The sequence below is a fragment of the Lissotriton vulgaris genome, chromosome 1_1 (assembly GCF_964263255.1).
Source record: "Lissotriton vulgaris chromosome 1_1, aLisVul1.2, whole genome shotgun sequence".
NCBI lineage: Eukaryota > Metazoa > Chordata > Amphibia > Caudata > Salamandridae > Lissotriton > Lissotriton vulgaris.
The window spans coordinates 2015080657-2015103317 of NC_141685.1; positions in this window are offsets into that span (position 1 = coordinate 2015080657).

Consider the following 22661-nt stretch of genomic DNA (forward strand, 5'->3'; position numbering starts at 1 on the left):
CCCACCCCTAATGGCTCTATGTAAAGAGCAAATAACAGGGGTGTGAGAGGACAGCCCTGTCTTGTAGAACATAAGATGTCAAATGGTATGGAGTATGCACCAGAGTATGAAAGCTTAGCTCTAGGTTTGCAATAAAAGACTTGGACCCACTGTCTGAACTGTCTCCCAAGGCCGCATGCACTTAGTGTAGCCCATTGAAATTCCCACCCGACCTTGTCAAAAGCCTTTTCGGCATCTAAAAGAATCATACCGCGACCCACCCCCTCTTTTCCTGCATAATCAAATGCCCCAATCGCCATAATAATATGCGATGTAGTATATCTGCCTGGTATGAAACCGCGTTGAATATCGGATACCAGACCTGCCATAAGTGGGGTGAGGCGATTAGCTAAAATCTTTGAGAAAATCATAGTATCTGCATTTATGAGGGAGATGGGTCGGTACGATCCACGGTCCGTGGGAGTTTTACCCATTTTAAGAAAATAAACAATCTGGGTCATGTTCCATGACTCCGGTATCTTATTATCCATACCAATATACTGGATAACTACGCAGAATTGTGCTAAAAAGATGTTTTTAAACATCTTATAAAATGTATTTGGCAGAGAATCTACTCCTGCGGCTTTGCCTGAAGGTAATGAAGAGATTTATTTTCCTATTTCTTCAACTGAGATAGTACTATCTAATAAAACTGCCTCGTCCTCCCTGAGGGCTGAGAGATTACTCTCAGTAATATATTGGATTACATTTCCTGTATCGATTGCAGCAGAAGGTGAGTAGAGATTCTGTTAAAACAGTGAAAACTGTCCCAAAATTGCAGCAGTGTGGCTATGAACAGTGCCATCTGCACTTATAATTGCCTTAATTTTAGTTTGAGCCCTGGCTTCTACAGATTGGAAAGCTAACAATTTACCAATATGTTCGCCATAGTCATACTGATCCTGGCGGAGTTTATTATACTTCTCTGCAATTTTCTTACAAAATATTTTTCTCATCTCTTTTCTAGCATCTAGCAGAAGGAGCAATAGTTGGCCCTGATCTTGTTGGCCTTGTGTTATTGCCTCAGCATGTTGTTTTTCTCTGTAAATTCAAAATTAATGTTTCCATGTCGTTTTTCCTCTGTTGTTTTGACACCAGATATTCTGTTAGGTTACTCCCCTGGCAAAAGCTTTCATGACATTCCAAACAATCAGAGGAGAAGCAGTCCCTACATTCAATTAACAAAAAGTCTCTAACTGATGTTTCATATGTAAAACATAATTTTCGTAGGTTAGTAAGTATCTAGGAAAAGAAAATGGCCTTATGCACTTATTTTCAGGAGTGACAACGAAAGATAACAAGATAGGGTTATGGTCTGACGTCACTTGAGGACATATTTCAATATCTGACCCCTCTAACAAATTTTCAGACGCTTAAACCATATCAATTCTTGAGTAGCATTTGTGAGGGGCAGAGTAATAAGTATAGCTGGAATTAGTGGCTATAGCTGCCACCAAACATACTGCAGCACCTGTAATCGGACCATTTCAAGTACCGCTGCCCTAACTTTTCGCATTCTACTTATGCCCCGTGTTCTAGTGGAGTCAATATTGTAATCAATAACACAATTAAAGTCGCCCGTTATCAGACGTTCTCCCTCCCAATTCAACAATTCTTAATTAAGAAAGTCGAACATGGACAGATCATCTACATAAGGTCCGTATATTGACACAAGTACATATTAGTTGCCAGAAATGCCAATGTGAGCTATTGACCAGCGGCCCTTTTCGGTCAGCCATTGACTTGATTATTTTACAGAGGAACCTCTCATCTCTTAATATAGCAGTCCCTTTCATAGAAATAGTTTGAGAGGTGCAGACAATAAGTTCACATCCAAGATGTTTGAACAAATGACGTTCTTTATAGGCCAAATGGGTTTCAGTCTTAAAAAACAATTGCGGTTTGTATAATTTTATCTCTTCCAGTTGTCGTTTGCTGGCAGTATTAAGCCTGGACACATTCCATATCATACATCTTGGCCATTTCACATTACATTGTATGTAGTTCCTATATTCCCAATAGGCTCTGCGCATTGGAATAATATAGCCTACAGATGTGACGTAGGACTTATGTCTACTAGGTTTCTATCAAATATATTAAACTTAATTGAGAGTGCCAGCTAGCTCAGAGGTCCCTAGAAACTCTCAGTCATTCATGCATGCTACGTTTTATCAGAGGTGCAGAGAAAATAGAAAGACAGGCGTTTTCAATAAAAAGTATTTATTGAACAGTCTTCTTTCTCATGCAGAAGAAATGAACTGCTACAATTTTAATACTGGCTGTAAAGTTTAATGCGTACAGCAAGAAGAGTATTATAAAATAATACTGTAAAAGCATGGTATGGTTTCTAATTCATAAAATACATACATAAATAAATAAAGACTAAAGGTACTCAACCGGTGCGTATACAATACGCCTACCCCGATGTACCTAACCTAAGTCTAGTACGAGGGAAGAAGTAAGTGTGGTGTAGCATACGTTTAGTATTCCTTTGCCGAGAATATATCCAAGATTTCTCTTAGGGTCTAATCAGTTCCGTACCTTGGTTTAGAATGAAGGAGGTCTGGTATCTCTCTGTCTCAGGACTTGATTTCCAAACACCCAGCAAGGGGAGCTTGGAAACACTGGAGCTGAATTTCTCGACAGGAGAAAAGACAGCGTCTCTCTCAGTGTGTCTGCTGGAGGGTCGGCTTCCTTCGGCACTTGCTGTAGCGAGATGCGTCGGGCAAGTAGATAGTCGAGCTGCTCCAAACCACTGTGTGTTTGCTTGGGCAAGCGTGGGCATATTTATACCTTGAAGGTGCCGAGTTTGACGTAAAGGTGGACATAATAACGTCATCAAAGAGTCTCAGTTCTTTTAAAACTCCATGAGATCTTGGACAGATCAATATTCAAGCAAGGGGAAGTCCCTAACTGCTGAAGCCGAGTTTTCAAAGAAAACGTCGTGGATTTTCGGAACTACTGGACGTAAGTGCCACAACATGTACTCCCACAACACAAATCAGCACAGCACACAGACAACATCACGCTCAGGAAGGGAAGCAGTACCTCAGCAAACACACATACAGCTTACCCAACACCCACAGATGCATAACTCAGGGACATTCAGGTGCAAACAACATGGCCAGAGGATTGTGCAGCACAAACACTTGCACTGCACATGAACAACCATGACTGCAAACCAGTACAAGCAAATCACACATAAATAATTGGGAAACTGTCCTGAGTGGCACATTGGTCCTGTGCACAGATCAGCACCACAAAGCATAGTGTAACAAATTAAGTGGTGGGGAGGCTCACACACTGGCAACCCAAGGGGTAGGTGACATGAGATTGAAGTAGTGTGTATGTCAGTAGTGGACAGGTCAGGAGTGTACTGTACACAAACACATAGAGGAGGCACTCACAATGGGTAGGCATCAGAAGCACAGAAAGGGGATGGGGTGACTACACATCCCACATACCATACTGGCGCCAAAAATGGGTCAAGTGACAGCAATGCATGAGAAAACTCACAAATAATGTCAGTGTGGCTGAGCAGGTCTGTACAGTGAGCACAAACAGTAACAAGACACATGGCTGATCAACAAAACACAACACAGATGTGGCAGTCACACACTCTGCATGCTCACAACTGGCAGCAACAACAAGTAGATGTCTCCCAGGAGAGCGAGGACACACCAACACAATGCACAGTGCATAGCCTACAACTCCTACATGTGCCCACAATCTGAAGCACATGGCTGACAATTCAAGCAAACATGCACTCAGCTTCTGGGTCATACCTGTGTGCAGTTGGCATTGAAGGGGCACACACATTTATTATTTATTTTGTTTTGAGTATTTATAAAGCGCGACTGATACCTTGCAGGCTTCCTGGCGCTGGAGAATACTCTGCTGACGGATAACCGGGAAAAACAGTCAGACAGACATTTATTGGGGGAAAAGCCAGGTCTTGATACGTCTCCTGAATGGAAGAAGCTGTGAAATCTGACGAATGTCAGTGGGCAGGCTGTTCCACAACTTGGCCGCTGCAACCCTGAAGGATCTGCCCCCTGTTCTGGTTTTATTGAATCTGGGTACCTTTACCAGACAGGCCGAGGATGAGCGTAGATCTCTGGCAGGAGTGTACCACCGAAACAGGGCTTGCAGAGGTTTGGGTCCAAGTCCGTGCAGAGCCTTAAAGACAATGCAGAGGGACTTGAAAGCCACACGTTGTTTTAAGGGTAGCCAATGTAGCTCGGCCAGAGCTGCTGTGGCCGAAGCCCTCCTCGTCCAGCCAAGAGCCAGCTTGGCGGCGGCAGATTGAATTCGCTGTAGTCGATCCATCAACGTGACTGGAGACTCCAGGAGCAGGGCGTTGCAATAGTCGAGGCGACTAAGTATCGTACACCTGACTATCGACGCCCGGGCTTGTGCCGGGAGAAGTGGCATGATTTTCCGCAGTGAGCGAAGCAGGGCTGTGCAGATCCCCACAGTTTTCGTTACCTGGATTTCCATACTTAATTTGTTGTCAAGCATGGCTCCCAGGTTGCGAACCGAGGCAACTGGCAGAGGTTTGTCTCTAATCTCTGGGGGCCAGAATTCATTCGGAAACTGGCGGGGTATCTTGGTGCCTGAACAGAACAGGACCTCCGTTTTAGAGGAATTAAACTGGAGGGAGTTTCTGTGTAGCCATCCAGCCGTCTCTCTTAGGCAGTCGTGGAAGGTGGAGAAAGGAATGGCATCTTCACCTTCCCAAGAGAGGATGAGCTGCGTGTCATCAGCGTAATTTATTGTTTTGATCCCAAAGGATTGGATTAGCTTGACTAGCGGGATGAGGTACACGTTAAAAAGGATGGGGCTGATGGAGGAGCCCTGAGGGACTCCCTGGGGTACTGGTGCAAAGGTGGATTGGAATGGGGGAAGGGAGACAGCCTGTCTTCTGTCCCGAAGGTAGGAGTGAAACCAGAGCAGTGCAGTGCCCTCCACTCCCACTTCACCAAGTCTCTGCAGCAGCGTACCATGGTTGACCGTATCGAATGCGGCAGACAGGTCCAGCAGTATCAGCGCCACTGGCTGGCCCCTGTCTGCACGCATGCGAAGATCCTCCATGGCTGTTAAGACTGCTGTTTCGGTGCCGTGGGCAGGACGGAACCCGAACTGGTGATCGTCAAGAAGTTTGTTCTGTTTTAGGTGGGCGGACAGGCACGAACTGACCCATCGTTCGGCGACTTTCGCTGGGAAAGGCAGCAGGGAGATGGGTCGGTAGTTTGAAAGACAATCTGGGCTCAGGGAGGGTTTCTTCAAGAGAGGAGTGATTAACGCCTGTTTCCACGGGGTTGGGACAAAGCCACTGTGCAAAGACTGGTTGCATATTAGGCGCATGGTGCCAAAAAGTTCATTTCCAAAATTTTTCCAAACTTTTGGAGGCAGGGGGTCGAGTGGAGAACCCGAGGTGATACCAAGCGCCAGTCTTTCAAACTCGGAGGCCGGGATTGGGGGAAATTCCCGTAGTCTAGCCAAAAGGACAGAGCCTGGAGACGACAAGTTTTGAGAGCTGGTGTCCGGTCCCTGCGTGTTGGAAGTTCCCGAAGAGGGAGGTGTTTTCAGGTTTTGAATAATGGTGTTTATTTTATTAATGAAAAACACTGCAAGATTGTCGCAGAGGGCTTGGGTGGGACACACACATCAACACTAATAACAAAGTCACCCCTTCACACTTTATTACCACACATGTGCACACATTCAAATGTACCCATGTGACTAGGAAGATAGGCCATCACAAGATGACCATACATTAACACTGCTGTTCAAACGTCAAGAAAGATCACACAGATAGGATGGACCCGGACCACCCCACAAGTAATCCTGTGGATAGAATTCACCTCGTTCCTGTATAGCATCATTACATGACGTGTACAATTTAGCAAACATGACCATATGATGAGTATAATAATAGTAGATCATCACAAACATCCATCATTGCACCCTCAAGCCTCAGAATGAAGAACTAAAGCACCTCTCACCAGTGGCAAACCCTAAAAATGTTAAAGAAGCAATTGTCAATGTTAAAGTGGCATACAGAGCATGTGTCACATGGAACCGTACCCATACATAAAACTTTATATTTAGCAAAGCACTGACTAAGCAGACAACAGAAGTAACTGTCTTTATTACATGAAACCCTGAAAGGCATCAAAAGTAGACAAGAGCAAGGCTAGTGGCCAGTCCATAGTTCAAAGGAGGTACATGTGTGCATGAGAAACTATACAGGGAATGGGCATCCAAATTACAAACAGCAAGGCCAGAGGCTGGTCAATAGTTCAAAGGAGATACATGTGTGCATGAGAACCTGCACAGGGAATGGGCAACCAAATAACAAACGGCAAGGCCAGTGGCCAGTCCACAGTGTAAAGTAGGTGCACGTGTGCATGAGAACCTGCACATAGAATGGGCATCCAAATTACAAACAGCAAGGCCAGTGGCCCGCCCATAGTGCACAGTAGGTACACGTGTGCATGAGAACCTACACAGTGAATGGGCATCCAAATTACAAACAGTAAGGTCAGTGGACAGTCCAAAGTGCACAGTAGGTACAAGTGTGCATGAAAACTGGTACAGGGTATGGGCAACCAAATTACAAACAGCAAGGCCAGTGGCCAGTCCATAGTTCAAAGGAGGTACATGTGTGCATGAGAACCTGAACAGTGAATGGGCATCCAAATTACAAACAGCAAGGCCAGTGGCCAGTTCATAGTTCAAAGGAGGTACAGTGTGCATGAGAACCTGCACAGTGAATGGGCATCCAAATGACTGTTCGCCTAGCCGAGCCTAGCTGAGCCTAAGCCGCGCCCCGCCAGACCAAGTGCAGCGATCACCGAGCGGGAGTAAGGAGCAGGAGCGGGGAGGACACGGAGTAAGCCCACGACCGCCGGACGAGGAGGAGGTCGTATACTAGCGGCAAACGGGCACACCGTTACAGATTTCCACCCCAGCCTCGGAACATAGCGGAGCCCTCGGGGCGAGGCGGGTGAGACGAGGGGAGCGGGAGCGGCGCGAGCCAGAGGGCTCGCCGAGCGCCACAAGACACTCGCACACGCACCTGAAGCTGAGAACGCCAACGACCGCCAGCCCCCATTCAGCCCCAATTCAGCCCCTATTTAGCAGACTCGGACATTTAGCTGGAACAATGATTCAGCAGAGTCTGCAAAGGTAAAATCTTGTTAAACTTCGGAGGCTCCTAAATGTGCAAGTTGGCAATAAAAAAGGGCGTTTAATTTAAGCACCAGCCCTAAGAAGACTAAGTACCACGGTGAAGTCGGAGATTTATTAAACACGACAGAAAGTGTAAGCGTGGCAAGGCAAGCAGGCGGAAGGCAACTAAGGCAGAACAGAGGTAAGTGAATAACTTTTAACAAAAGTAAAAATTAATAATTAAGAGTTAGCACCTTTAATTGAACAACAGTTTTGTACCTAGAAATGGTACCTAAAAGAGGGCCAAAATTACGTACGGTGGATGAATTAGGGAGGAGTAAATCAATGGTGGGCTCAAAATCTCTGGATGAGAGCCAGGAAAGTCATGTATCATCTATGGACAATAGTAAGGGGAGACGAAAGAAAAGAAAAGTCAAAAGAGCAACGAAGAATGCCCAGAAGGCAAAAAGAGGTTGTAATCAAACAACTAATAAACAGAAAGAGAACACTGCAGCGTCAAAGACCATAAAGGAGTTTGTAGGCAAACACTATAAATCATTAAACCCAGCGATAACATCGGATCTAGATGGAGAAATAGTGGAAATTGGCGGAGAAATTGGTGAAAATTCAGGCATGCCAGATGAAAATCAAAGACGGTCAGATAAGGGAGAATACCAGGAAGAAGTTAATCTTGACACCGAAGAAGAAGGGGTGAACCGCAAATCTTTAAACCAGACACTGCAGAGCCAAAACCACCAAATCTCGGCGCCCGACTATCATCATCACCAAAGATGTTCTCACTGTTGTCACCAGGGAATGAAGGTCACAGGGGAAATGAAGGCCAGAACCAGAGCGTTATCTGGGGAGGCGCGCCAGATCAATTCCAGCAGCTCCATCCACTGCAAAAATCCCCAATACATCAAGAGAGCATAAGGACTAGTTACCCAGTAAACCCAGTCAGAAATACTACACAGGATTCGGTGCTCTCTGAAACTCCTACATCTTCGTTGATGGATTTAATCTTGTTACTTCAGAAGGCATTACAAGGAATCCTGGAAGTAACTCTCTCAAACAACGGAGTGATGAAAGCTCAGAAACAACATCTAAAGAAAATAGAAGAAGAACTAGGAGAAATAAAGAGCCAATTGCCAAGCAGGGTAAAGCCAACTGATACAGCCCCACCAATTGAGGAAAATTACATGATAGTACCGGAAGAAGAAAGCATGGTAATTTTTTGAAAGACCTCCCCAACCCACAGAACAAACAGCAAAGGATGCTGCAGAGTCTGTAGACAATGTGTATATATCAAAAAGACCTATGCTGATAAAAAGGCGCGGGGTATGCCACACTTGGGGCCAGGAACAGGATAGGAAAATCCAGGCAACTGAAACATGCAGGAAAGAGAAAAGGGAAGGAAACAACGACGGGGGGGGGGTGCAGTCAGGATTAAATGCCTCAGCTCCGACTTTTATAACACATAGACTTACACATGTAGAGGCAAAAACACCAAAGTCTCCAAAGACTCCGAGAGAACCAAGGAATCAGCAGATACGCAAGGAGGCAATTGAGAACCCCCCCTCCATCCGTACGACGAAACAGAAAGTAAGGCTAATGGATGAACGAGTTACTGAACAAAGGTCAGTAAGACCACAGGCACACAAAGAACCCAACATGAGAAAGAAAGGACGGCAAGTAGGGAGAACAATCGCCAGTCAACAGGCGCATGAAATAAACACGAATTTATATGAGAGAGATAATAACAAATGGTTATTTCTGGACCTGGTACCAGTTGGGAGGAAAGAGAAGCCGACAAGAAAAACTAGACCCCTGAATAGGGCACTGATTTTGACAGCATTTGCAAAATGCGGCAGTCTGAGGGGGATCGGCACCAAAGACCTCCAGCATGTTGGCTTTGTAGAAAATAGGTATGGAAAGGAAATAACAAAAATCACCCTTCACTCAGACCTGGTAAAAAGGGCAATCCAGAAAGCCTCAAATGAGATAACTCAACAGGGAATAAGGATTATCCCAGAGAGAGAAATAAAAACCTCTACAGATAACAACTTCTTAAAACAGCATGCCGGGCTACAGAAGAGACAATTGATTCTCTATAGAGAAACAGAAGGCGATCGAAGCTGTCTGAATGTTGTAATAGATAACACAGGGAACGATTCCTCATGGGGCAACTGGTCGCTACATAGCAATCCCATGGGAGAATGCAATGAAAGTAATTCGGTGGATAAGGAAGAAGAAGGTGGTTTGAGTGATGTGGAATAGGATGGAGGGGGGTCGCAAGAACTAGGTCTCTTAACCTGGAATGTAAATGGGCTAGGCAATGAGCAAAAACGGGAATATATAAAGGAATTCATAAATAAAGTGGACATTGCCTGCCTGCAAGAGACCTGGTTATGCGACGACACCCCAACCTTTGATGGATACGTCCAGATACATCAGCCTGCCATAAAGAAAAATCGTGGGCGGTGTGAGAAGTTGGCCTGGTATATAATGCTCACTAATTCTTAGTGATCACTTTGTACCATGCCAAGCAACCCTTATGATGATGGTTGTAATTCAACCTTGTAGACCAGTTATCCTAGTGGTAACGTGGACAAAGCAGTCTTAGGCTAAACTCTGAAAGGCATGTGAAGCCAGCTGTTATACCATACACAACCCCCTTGAATACCAAAAGAAAGGGACACGACACAGATATATATTGAAAATATATATTGATTTATTAACTATAAAATCCCCTGGACTCTTTATGAGCACAGAAGCACAAGCGTAAAATCACAAGACAGTTTAAAATACACAAAAGTTGCACAATATGGATGAGCCCTAGGGGCCACCTAAACCATATACTAAGAAAGTGGTATAAGAGATAACAGTAGGAAAGGGAACAGGCCTAGGGCCTTGGGAATCGCTGGAGCTATTCAAGACTAGCAATGATTAAGTCGGGAAAGGCCCACGGGACTCGGGTGCAGTGTTCAAAGTGCACGCACTTTCCAATGTAAAGTCTATGGTGCTTAAAAAGTACACAAAGTTAGTTTAAGGGCACTTCCGCTGAACCTAGAGGAACAAAACTTAAGACACAGACCCTAGAGGTGTGTACCAGTGTAGGGACACCGGCGTTGCAATGTTACCTCACCCACAGGAAGTGGGTGCACAGGGTCGAAGTGGCGTCGGGTTTTGACACGCAGGTTCTTGGCGCTTGAAGCTGAAGATGCTGCAGGCGATGTGAAGGAGAAGTGTCCGGTGCATCCAAGGGTGGATCTGAAGTGGTGAAGACCTGAAAGCAGAGGGGACAATGTTCAAAGTCACTGACCAGTGACCACCGTGGAACCAGATTGGAACCAGGCAAAGTTGGGTGCAAACAGGTGATGAGGTGTTGCTTCTCTCTGCAGCCACATGGACACGAAGAGGTCAAGGACGTCCAGGAGTCAATCACAAGCTGTCCCTCGAAAGTTCTAGCTGATGGCGGTGTCGGCAACTCGATTAAAGCAAACAAGCCTTGGCTAATGCAAGCCATGGGGAAAGTGAAAAAGGCTTATTACTCGGACCAGCAAGGTCAGAGCGGGTACTCCTTTCTACAGGAGCGAGGGCAGGTCTGGAGCAACCAGACCCATAGTGTAAATTGTAGGTTTCGTCGCCAAGATGGCCGCTGACCACGTGACAAGCGGCCGGGATGGCGAGTCGAGTGGCACAAAGCAAAAGGGCCCCACGCAGATCGTGGAGATGCTGGAGGGCTGATCTTTGGTGCAAATGCTGCTCGGTTGTGGGGCTTCGTAAACCCGAAAGCACAGAGTCGAGGGTGCCTCGGGTGCTGCACAGTCAGCGTCTCAAGGGTCTTTCAAGACGTCCGCTCGCACGTCTCTCGGTGCCTCCACGGGTCCCTTCTTTGCAGGGACTGTGGATAGAGCTGGGAGAAGTCTGGGAAGCTGGGTCTTGTCAGGCTCTGCACTCGGGCTCTGGCGGGAGGCGGCGGCAAAGCAGATGTCGAGGTGCTGGGTGATGCCTGTGTTCACAGGGTGGCCCCTCCTAGGCCACAAGGGAGATTCTCTTCAGTCTTCTGAGCAGCAGAATGTCGAAGTCCAGTCTTCTTCTTTGTTTAAAGTTGATTCAGGATGATCTGCTGTGCAATGGCACTGCTCCCACTCTTATTCCCAATCTGAGGGGTGGATCACCTACTAGGTCCCTCCTCTGGGTGGGACCAGGAAGGGGAGTGGTTACACCCCCTCTCCTTTGTCCAGCTCCTCACCAGGACTAGGGCTGGAAAGCCCCAGAACCGGTTTGGGCTGGCTTATGCACAGGGACACCTTGTGTGCCCCAGGCATGTCTCAATCTATTCAGCCCTGTCCTACCCAATACACAAAACCCTGTCTGGGGGGGTGCTTGCACCTCCCCAGGCAGGAAACCCTTTGTCCAGGCCCTCCTCGCTGGAAGGACTCCCAGCAGCAGGAGGTCAGACATGTGTCTGTGGTGGCAGCATCCATTTTTTGATGCTGAGGCTCTGGTTAACTTTAACCGGGGTTAAGGCTACACACATGTCGTGTCCCTCTAAAAGGGTGGAATGCTATCCCCGTCGACGGAACTGTCGAGGGGATAGTATTCCAATTCGTATGACACCTTACTTGACATGTTTTGATAAAGCCAAACCAAAGATAGCATATAACCGCGAGGATTATAATGCACTTAAGAGTATATGGTATGGCAATATCCCGGAACAGCTTAGGGAGTGGTTCCCGACAGCTGCAGACAGGCTCAGCTCATGCTAGAGCACCATCTCACATATTTCCAAGCACTCTGCCTCCAGGATTGATGAGGCCTTCCATAGGAGTGGCTGATAGGAACATATGTGTCCAGTTTAGGGTTAGGCACAGACATACTGTACCTAAGTAAGAGGTGATTACACCAACTTACCCCAGCTGAGTGATCAGCCAGTTGTGTCAAATATGGAGCCCAGGCCAGGGGTGGCATAATACATGCTGCAGCCCCTGGTAGGCCTTAGCTACACCTATGCCCTGGGTACCTATGGTACACTGTTACAGGGGCCTATAAGGTGAACCAATTCCAATTGTTTTATGCACCTAAGGTACATGGAGTCCATTTTAAGGAGAGAGCAATCGGCCTGGGTCCCTGAATAGCAGGATCCCAGGCCAACTAAGTCAAAAACCAGCTAAACACCAGGCAAAAAGTTTGGGGGTAACCATAGTCAGATATCCACCTTCCTACATAACCCCCCCCCCCCAAACGAAAGGAGATAAGGCTATCCTTGACCAGGTACGCCTATATTGCCTAAGTGGCCATATAAGGAAGTACCAGCTCTGGCTTGGTAACCCCCTGTCTCATGGTCCACTAAGCAATCCCTCACCCTAAGGGTATCTGAGGGTCTCCACCATAGGGAATCTCTACCTGTGGTGTGTCTTTGCAAAGTCAAAGGCTGGTGTTGAGATGGAGTACTGAAGTGAGTCTCCTCTGTAGGGCTCAGCTTCCTCCAATCACTCTCCACCATGTGTGCCTTTCTTTCTTTGACTGAGTTGCACTGTGCTCTCAGGGTCAACCTCTGGCTACCTAAAGCTGGAGGCTGAGTCCCTCTGTTTGGCTTACTGGAGGGACAGTTCAGGTTTGGGCCCTTAGGGTCCCAGGTTTGGCTGTGCCCAACAATATCCATCTGGGGGAGGTCCCTAACTACTTTTAAGGGGGATCCCTCAGGAGTTTTTACAGCTTGCACCTCACTAGGGCTACTAGTTTCGGTGCCCCTAATCTGCTGATGGGGGTGCTTTATTTGACAGGGGGCCCTTTGGGTCTCACTGTCCTTCTTGTCCTCTGCAGCCCTGGGCTGAGTGAGGCAAGGTAAAGAGGGGCAGGTTACCTGCTCCAGACTGGGTCCCACCTGAGAAGGGTCCACTGCCATCAGAGGCTCTGTCAGGCCAGGCCTAACAACCTCTGGGACAGTTCCTTCATCAGGGGTAAGATCAGTTCCCTGAGGAGGCTGATCCTTTCCTAAAGTCTGGTGAGGGGGAGATTTCTCTTCCTCCTCCATGCTCTCAGTTTGGGTGGAGTGATCCATCATTTCAGGCTTCACTACCCATGTATCTGTTTGAGTTTGGGCTGTGGCCATCACAGCCCCACCAACCTTTTCAGGAGGAGACTCAGTTTGGGTATGGGCTGTTACTAGTACAGCCCTGCTACTCTTTTCAGGAGGGAGGTTATCTAAAGATGGGGCTGAGGTTTGCTCTGCCCTCCCAACCTTTTCAGGAAGGACATCTTGGATTGGGGCTGTAGCTATCATAGCCCCACTAACCTTTCCATGGAGATTTACCATTCTAGAATGGGTTTGCTGTTCAACCTCAGCCCAGGCTGAGATTTCCAAATCATTACCCAGTAGGCAATCTACAGGCAAGTTGGCTGACACTGCCACTCTCTTTGGGCCAGTGACACCTCCCCAGCTAAGATTGACTACTGCCATGGGATGATTTGTTTCTATGCCATCAATGTTTGCCACCCGATATTTGGCATCAGGTAAAAGTTGCCTTGAGGGGACTAGACATTCAGCCACCATGGTGATGCTAGCCCCTGTGTCTCTGAAGGCCTCAACTTTCAAGCCATTGATGAGGGGCTCCTGTCTATACTTGCTCAAAGTGTTTGGGCAAGCAGTGAAATTGGCAAACCCCATGCCAGTCTCATAGACAAGAGTATCTGAGTTAGGGGACCTGGATAGGCCAGAGTCCACCTGTCCTCCAAAAGTAAACCCACCCAAATTCTTGGGGGTGCTCCCACCACCTGGGGGACCACTGCTAACAGTGACAGGAGGTGTTGGAGCCTTACCTGGAGGTGTATTCTCCTTATTGCCATTCTTGGGACAACAGCTATCTGTTTTGTAATGCCCCACCTGTTTACAGGTATGACAATAAGGCTTTTTCTGGGTTGTAGAAGTGTCTTGGGACCCACCCCCATTCTTGGAGTTTTGGGGCCCTGGGGAAGTCTTTTCCTTACTTTTATCCCCACCCTTCTCTTGAGGCTTGGTAGTCACTTTCTTTTGGTCACCACCCTGGTTCTTAGGCCTGATCCTGGTTCTGACCCATTTGTCTGCCCTCCTACCCAATTCTTGTGGGGAGGTCAGATCAGAGTCAACCAGGTGCTGATGTAGAACCTGATTTTGACAATTACTTAAGATTTGCTCTCTCATAATTAAATTATACAATCCTGTATAGTCAGTAACCTTACTTCCCAGCAACCAGCCCTCCAGAGCCTTAGTGGCACATTCAACAAATTCAGACCAGTCCTGAGTCTGTGTCTTCTGGGTATCTCTGAACATTAACCTGTACTGTTCAGTGGTTAAGCCTAACCCATCAATCAGAGCACTCTTCAGAACCAGGTAGTTTCTAGAATCCCCATCACTAACTGTGAGGAGTCTGTCTCGGCCTCTACCTTCAAAGGAGAGCCACAAGATTGCTGCCCACTGCTCCTGAGGGATCTGCTGTACCATGCAGGCTCTCTCAAGTGCAGTCATCCATTTGTGGATATCATCCCCAGCTTTGTAGGGGGGCACAATCTTACTCAGGTTTCTTGTATCAAAAGACCTATCTTTATCCTTAGGGATAGTGCTGCCACCAGTGGATCCTAATCCACTCTCTCTAGGCTGTCTTGCTCTAGCAAGTTTCTCTTGGGCCAGGGCAACCTCTAACTCTTGTCTCTGGATCCTCAATTCAGCCTCTCTCATTTTGGCCTCATGTTCCCTTCTCTGAGGGCTAGTCTTCTCCCTTCTGGAGTGACCATGAGAACCTCTAGAAGCATGGGAGTTGTTAGAGTCACCTGAGTGAGTCCTTCTCCTCCTAGGCTTCTGGTTAAGTCCACCTGGGGGTCTGAATGGGTTGTTCCCCGATTCAGTCCCAAATAGGCTTAAGTTAGCCTGGTTCAGTCTACTGACCAGCACCTGACTATCTCTGTCATCATCTGACTCACTGCTTTCCACCTCCTCCTCCTCCTCCTCTTCCTCTTCCTCTTCCTCCTCATCTACTTGAGGAGCTCCAGTGGTGGAGGCTTCCTCATCTACCAGGATGATAGGGGCAGGGGTGTCTACAGTGTCATCCTCTGAAGGATGGCCTCCTTCAGCATTCCCTGTGGGGTTTGCTTTAGAGGTCTTTAGAGTCTCAGACTGATCCAAGAGCTCTTTTAGGTGGTCTGTAGTAGGGGAAGGCCCTGTCTTCAGACCCCTTAAGACGCAAAGCTGTCTTAATTCCTTAAAGGAAAAAATAGCAAATTTGGATGGTGCCCTTGGAGGGTCACTCTCAACAGGAGTAAGTCCACTGGACCCCTCTGCTCCAGACATTGCTCTAGTGTGGGTGGATGTGTTGCAATCTACCTACACTGGTGTTTACCTACTAAACCTATCTAGTAGTTGTAGCTAGGGTGTGCTACTCCCTTTGCTCTACAACAACTAAGTTCAGTAGAACTTAAGTATACTAGTCTTGTTTTATATGTACCTAGCAGGTACCTGTATGATCTTTCAAATGATAATCTCAAAGATTGTAATGGTAAAACAACAGCAAGCTCAGATCCCAATCCGCTGCTCACCAATGTGAGAAGTTGGCCTGGTATATAATGCTCACTAATTCTTAGTGATCACTTTGTACCATGCCAAGCAACCCTTATGATGATGGTTGTAATTCAACCTTGTAGACCAGTTATCCTAGTGGTAACGTGGACAAAGCAGTCTTAGGCTATACTCTGAAAGGCATGTGAAGCCAGCTGTTATACCATACACAACCCCCTTGAATACCAAATGAAAGGGACACCACACAGATATATATTGAAAATATATATTGATTTATTAACTATAAAATCCCCTGGACTCTTTATGAGCACAGAAGCACAAGCGTAAAATCACAAGACAGTTTAAAATACACAAAAGTTGCACAATATGGATGAGCCCTAGGGGCCACCTAAACCATAAACTAAGAAAGTGGTATAAGAGATACCAGTAGGAAAGGGAACAGGCCTAGGGCCTTGGGAATCGCTGGAGCTATTCGAGACTAGCAATGATTAAGTCGGGAAGGGCCCACGGGACTCGGGTGCAGTGTTCAAAGTGCACGCACTTTCCAATGTAAAGTCTATGGTGCGTAAAAAGTACACAAAGTTAGTTTAAGGGCACTTCCGCTGAACCTAGAGGAACAAAACTTAAGACACAGACCCTAGAGGTGTGTACCAGTGTAGGGACACCGGCTTTGCAATGTTACCTCACCCACAGGAAGTGGGTGCACAGGGTCGAAGTGGCGTCGGGTTTTGACACGCAGGTTCTTGGCGCTTGAAGCTGAAGATGCTGCAGGCGATGTGAAGGAGAAGTGTCCGGTGGATCCAAGGGTGGATCTGAAGTGGTGAAGACCTGAAAGCAGAGGGGACAATGTTCAAAGTCACTGACCAGTGACCACCGTGGAACCAGATTGGAACCAGGCAAAGTCGGGTGCAAACAGGTGATGAGGTGTTGCTTCTCTCTGCAGCCACGTGGACACGAAGAGGTCAAGGACGTTCAGGAGTCGATCACGAGCTGTCCCTCGAAGGCTCTAGCTGATGGCGGTGTCGGCAACTCGATTGAAGCAAACAAGCCTTGGCTAATGCAAGCCAAGGGGAAAGTAAAAAAGGCTTATTACTCGGACCAGCAAGGTCAGAGCGGGTACTCCTTTCTACAGGAGTGAGGGCAGGTCTGTAGCAACTAGACCCACAGTGTAAACCGTAGGTTTCGTTGCCAAGATGGCCGCTGACCACGTGACAAGCGGCCGGGATGGCGAGTCGAGTGGCACAAAGCAAAAGGGCCCCACGCAGATCGTGGAGATGCTGGAGGGCTGATCTTTGGTGCAAATGCTGCTCGGTTGTGGGGCTTCTTAAACCCCAAAGCACAGAGTCGAGGGTGCCTTGGGTGCTGCGCAGTCAGCGTCTCAGGGGTCTTCCAAGACGTCTGCTCCCACGTCTCTCGGTGCCTCCACGGGTCCCTTCTTTGCAGGGACTGTGGATCGAGCTAAAAGAAGTCTGGGAAGCTGGGTCTTGCCAGGCTCTGCACTCGGGCTCCGGCGGGAGGCGGCGGCAAAGCAGACGTCGAGGTGCTGGGTGATGCCTGTGTTCACAGGGTGGCCCCTCCTAGGCCACAAGGGAGATTCTCTTCAGTCTTCTGAGCAGCAAAATGTCGAAGTCCAGTCTTCTTCTTTGTTTAAAGTTGATTCAGGATGATCTGCTGTGCAATGGCACTGCTCCCACTCTTATTCCCAATCTGAGGGGTGGATCACCTACTAGGTCCCTCCTCTGGGTGGGACCAGGAAGGGGAGTGGTTACACCCCCTCTCCTTTGTCCAGCTCCTCGCCAGGACTGGGGCTGGAAAGCCCCAGAACCGGTTTGGGCTGGCTTATGCACAGGGATACCTTGTGTGCCCCAGGCATGTCTCAATCTATTCAGCCCTGTCCTACCCAATACACAAAACCCTGTCTGGGGTGGTGCTCGCACCTCCCCAGGCAGGAAACCCTTTGTCCAGGCCCTCCTCGCTGGAAGGACTCCCAGCAGCAGGAGGTCAGACATGTGTCTGTGGTGGCAGCATCCATTTTGTGATGCTGAGGCTCTGGTTAACTTTAACCGGGGTTAAGGCTACACACATGTCGTGTCCCTCTAGAAGGGTGGAATGCTATGCCTGTCGACGGAACTGTCGAGGGGATAGTATTCCAATTCGTATGACACCTTACTTGACATGTTTTGATAAAGCCAAACCAAAGATAGCATATAACCGCGAGGATTATAATGCACTTAAGAGTATATGGTATGGCAATATCCCGGAATAGCTTAGGGAGTGGTTCCCGACAGCTGCAGACAGGCTCAGCTCATGCTAGAGCACCATCTCACATATTTCCAAGCACTCTGCCTCCAGGATTGATGAGGCCTTCCATAGGAGTGGCTGATAGGAACATATGTGTCCAGTTTAGGGTTAGGCACAGACATACTGTACCTAAGTAAGAGGTGATTACACCAACTTACCCCAGCTGAGTGATCAGCCAGTTGTGTCAAATATGGAGGCCAGGCCAGGGGTGGCATAATACATGCTGCAGCCCCTGGTAGGCATTGGCTACACCTATGCCTTGGGTACCTATGGTACACTGTTACAGGGGCCTATAAGGTGAACCAATTCCAATTGTTTTATGCACCTAAGGTACATGGAGTCCATTTTAAGGAGAGAGCAATCGGCCTGGGGCCCTGAATAGCAGGATCCCAGGCCAACTAAGTCAAAAACCAGCTAAACACCAGGCAAAAAGTTTGGGGGTAACCATAGTCAGATATCCACCTTCCTACAGGCGGCCCTCGGGGGGGCTGTTGACATTGGTATCAACAAAGGTAATTAGGGAAATAAAACTGTTGAATACAAAATGTAAGTGGGTCCAATCAAGTAAAATTGAACTTATGACGGTGGAACTGAACTATAAAATGTTGATTTTAATGAATGTATACATGCAGTGGGATAATGGGGAGGAGTATGCAAGGGAAATGAGGTGTTTTAAAGAGGATGTAGACAGTACTCTAGAAAAATATCCCGCAGATATAATAATAATAATGGGGGATTTCAATCATAAACTAAACCCAAAAAAGGCAGACCTTTGGAATAGGGAACAGTTAGAGGTGTACAGAATAAACCTGGCTAGGTTCCCAGCTGGGGAAACTTCGAAACAAGACCTAGAACTAGTACACACCTTAGGAGGCAGGGGCTTTCACTGCCTAAATGGGAGAATAGAGACAGACTCACCTGCAGGAAAGACGTTTATCCAAGGGCAACAGAACTGCCCAATTGACTATATATTCTTGCAGGCCTGGATCTTCTCCCAGATTAGGGACTTTAGGTTAGAACAAAAAGAGGTGAGTGATCACAAACTTCTACACATAATAATATCGGGGGGAAGGAAATTACAGAGAGAAACAGTGATTACCCAGGAGGTCGAGTACCCCAAACGGGTGACGACACGTCTAACTGAGGAATATATGGAAAAACTGAAGGCCATGCAAATAAAAATGGCACCTGAAAACTGTGAGAATAAAAAACTGGAATGGTTTATAGGAAAATTAGAAGAAGTGGGTCAATGCCTAAAGATAAAATCAAAATGGGATAAACCCATAAGGGTAAAACAAATAAACCGAGGTAAAGGGTTCTCTGTGGCGTGCCAAAATAAGAAAAAGGAGATACGAGCAGCACAAAGAAGACAAAAAAAGAACTTTACACAAGAGAGACAGGAACAGCTAGTTAAGCAGAAAAAAGAATTCAAGTTAATGGTAATCACCGCAAAAAGGATATATAAAGAAAAATGCCGTTTAGAACTATTAGAAGCCATAGAGAATAAAAATCTAAGGCAATTTTGGAAACTAGTAAAGGCTGCAGCTGGAACATCAGATGGAGAATTAAACTGTGTGGTGAGTGAGGCCGCATGGGAAGTGTACATAAGGGAACTGTACGGGGTAAGGACTCCCAGAGAGGAGGTGGAGATAGAAATATGGCAAGAAATCTCAGAAGACCTACTATTTAAATTTAATGAAGAACAAGTTGAGCTCACAATAAAAGAACTTAAGCTAACTCGGGCAGCAGGACCAGATAACCTTCCTGCAATAATTCTGAAGTCCGAGGTTAAATGGTGGGCAAGATTCCTTGCCAAGATGTTCCAGGTAGTTCTAAAAGAAGGTGTAATGCCACCAACCTGGAAGGGGGCCATAATTAGGCCAATCCACAAGAAAGGGAGCAAAGAGGCACCACAAAACTACCGGCTGATTAATCTCCTAGATATAGGTGAGAAAGTGTTTTCTAAAATTGTACTGAAACAATTGAATGCATGGGTAGACGAGTTCCAAATAATACCCACAGAACAGGGTGGATTTAGAGCGGGCCACTCTACAATAGATCACGGATTTGCTCTATGGGTGATGGCGAGGAAGTCGAGGGAACAAAATGGCAAGCTATGCTGCTGTCTCGTCGACTTCAGAGCAGCCTTTGATTCTGTAGATCGGGCCTGCCTATGGGAGACCCTAAAGAGGTTAAATATTCCTAATGACCTCCTCACAATAATAAAAGAACTACATAGGGAAAACTGGGGGCAAGTAATCAAGGATACGGTGGGTTCTCTGACCCCAAAAATACCCATTGCCAATGGATTAAGACATGGCTGTGTGCTGGCCCCCCAGCTCTTCTCGATTTTCCTGTCAGATCTCCCGGCACATCTAGAGGTGGAGGGTAGTGCCAGCCCTAAAATGGATGGAAACAAGATACCCTGTCTATTGTACGCGGATGATCTGGTAATAGTAGATCAGACTGAGAGGGGCCTCCAAAGTAAGCTTAATGCCTTCAATACATACTGTGCTAGTAAATTCTTAACTATCAATCTGGATAAAACTAAAACCCTATGTTTCGGGAAAAAGATAAGCAGATTCAGTTGGTATATAGGTGATCTCAAATTGGAGACAGTTAATGAGTATCGATACCTGGGTATATGGTTCGATAGGGCTTTAAATTAGAATACCCACCTGGAAACTCAAAAAGCAAAGGCACTCTCTTCCATATCTGGTCTAAAAAGGTTTAATGGGGACTATGGAGAGATGTCGCACCGACCAATGCTTAGAGCTTTTGAAGCAATGATCCCCTCTCAAGTTTTATATGGTGCAGAGATCCTTTATTTGAGCGGTAAGGGATCCTGGGACGTGATAGAGGGGAATTGCATAAAAAGGCTCCTATCACTTCCTCAATCTTCTATGATACAAGCCATCAGAACAGAAATAGGCACAAAGTCCTGGGTGATACAAACCCAGATGGCTGTGATTAGATTCTGGAAGAGATTAGAAGACCCTGAAAGTCAAAAAGTAGCACACTGGTGTCGCAAAGAAATTCAGAAAAGTGAGCTAAAATGGGCAAAGGTCAGTAGGGAAAAATTGAAGGGAATCTGTAATTCATTAGAGATCGACTTGGACCAGGAAACGTATCAAGTCCTTAGTACCAAAGGTGAGCTGAAGCAAAGGGGGAAAGAAGTTTCCAAATCGCTTGATATAGTTATTTAACAAAGAAAAAATCAGTGGCGCATATGCTAAATGCTTGGTCCTATGAAAACTGGTTCCCCTACCTTGATAGATTACCCAACCACGGGTTCAGGCAAGAGATCCTGAGGCTTCGATTTGGGATTAACCTATGGCTAATAAACAGAGACCTTAAGACAAAAATGATAGATCAGGAAGGTCGCTGCAGGTGTAAGCTGGGAACTAAGGGAGACCTGCTACATATCCTGTTAGATTGTCGGACACTCCTAGATCAGAGAAAACTTTGGCTGCCCCCAGTTTTTCTGAAATATGATATAAAAACAAGGTCGCAGACAGCCAGCCTCTTAACAGAAATCCCTTCCATCGATATTGTAATTGCCCTCGGGAAATTTATAAAGGTGGCCCTGAGTGCATTGAGATCCAAGGAATAATATGTAGTACTGTATGAATTTTAGTTGAATGAAATTGTTTGTAGAGGTAAGAATGTGAATAGGTTTTTAACATACAAATATAAGTTTTAAGGTAATTGCAACTTTTATTGGTATTTTGTATTTTTGATAATGGTGTGTAGGATCTTTTTAACGGATTAACTTTTAAAAATAGGTTTATGAATTTATTGTGCATACTCCATATTGCGTCATGTTCACTGCATTGTTTAAAGACTATGGTCATAATAAACATACATTTTGACTTGGGCATCCAAATTACAAACAGCAAGGCCAGTAGCCAGTCCACAGTGCAAAGTAGGTACACGTGTGCATGAGAACCTGCACAGGGAATGGGCATCCAAATTACAAATAGCAAGGCCAGTGGCCCGTCCATAGTTCACAGTAGGTACATGTGTGCATGAAAACCGGTACAGGGAATGGGCAAGAAAATTACAAACAGCAAGGCCAGTGGCCAGTTCCATTGTGCAAAGGAGGTACATCTAAATAAATAAATGTGTGCATTAGAACCTGCACAGGGAAAGGGTGACACTGTACACTGCCATGGTCAGCAACACAGCTAGGGGGATAACAAAGGGCAGTCTAGGCACCGCTGTGGGAGAGATAGGTGTGGGAGGGGGACTTTGCCTCAGACTTGGCTGTCAGTCGAACTGGGGAGTGGTTGATTGTCAGGCCCAGTTGGAGGACTGGACGTGGGAGAGAGAGGACTAGCTGAGGTAGAAGCATCAATGGCTTAGGGAGCCGGAGGGCTGCTTGGACTGGGTGGTGTGGTGGCATGTGGAGGCGGAGACATGCTGCTGTGAGGCACAGTGTATGAGGGAAAATGTGGAGGGCTGCTTTTCCACTTCTTGGGGATTCGATAGGGAATAATTTACTTGGTAGGAGTGGGAAGTGGGGCGGACACAACAGGCACACTCTCCAACAAAGGTGCATCAGGTGCACTTTGTAGCACTCCCTCTGGGG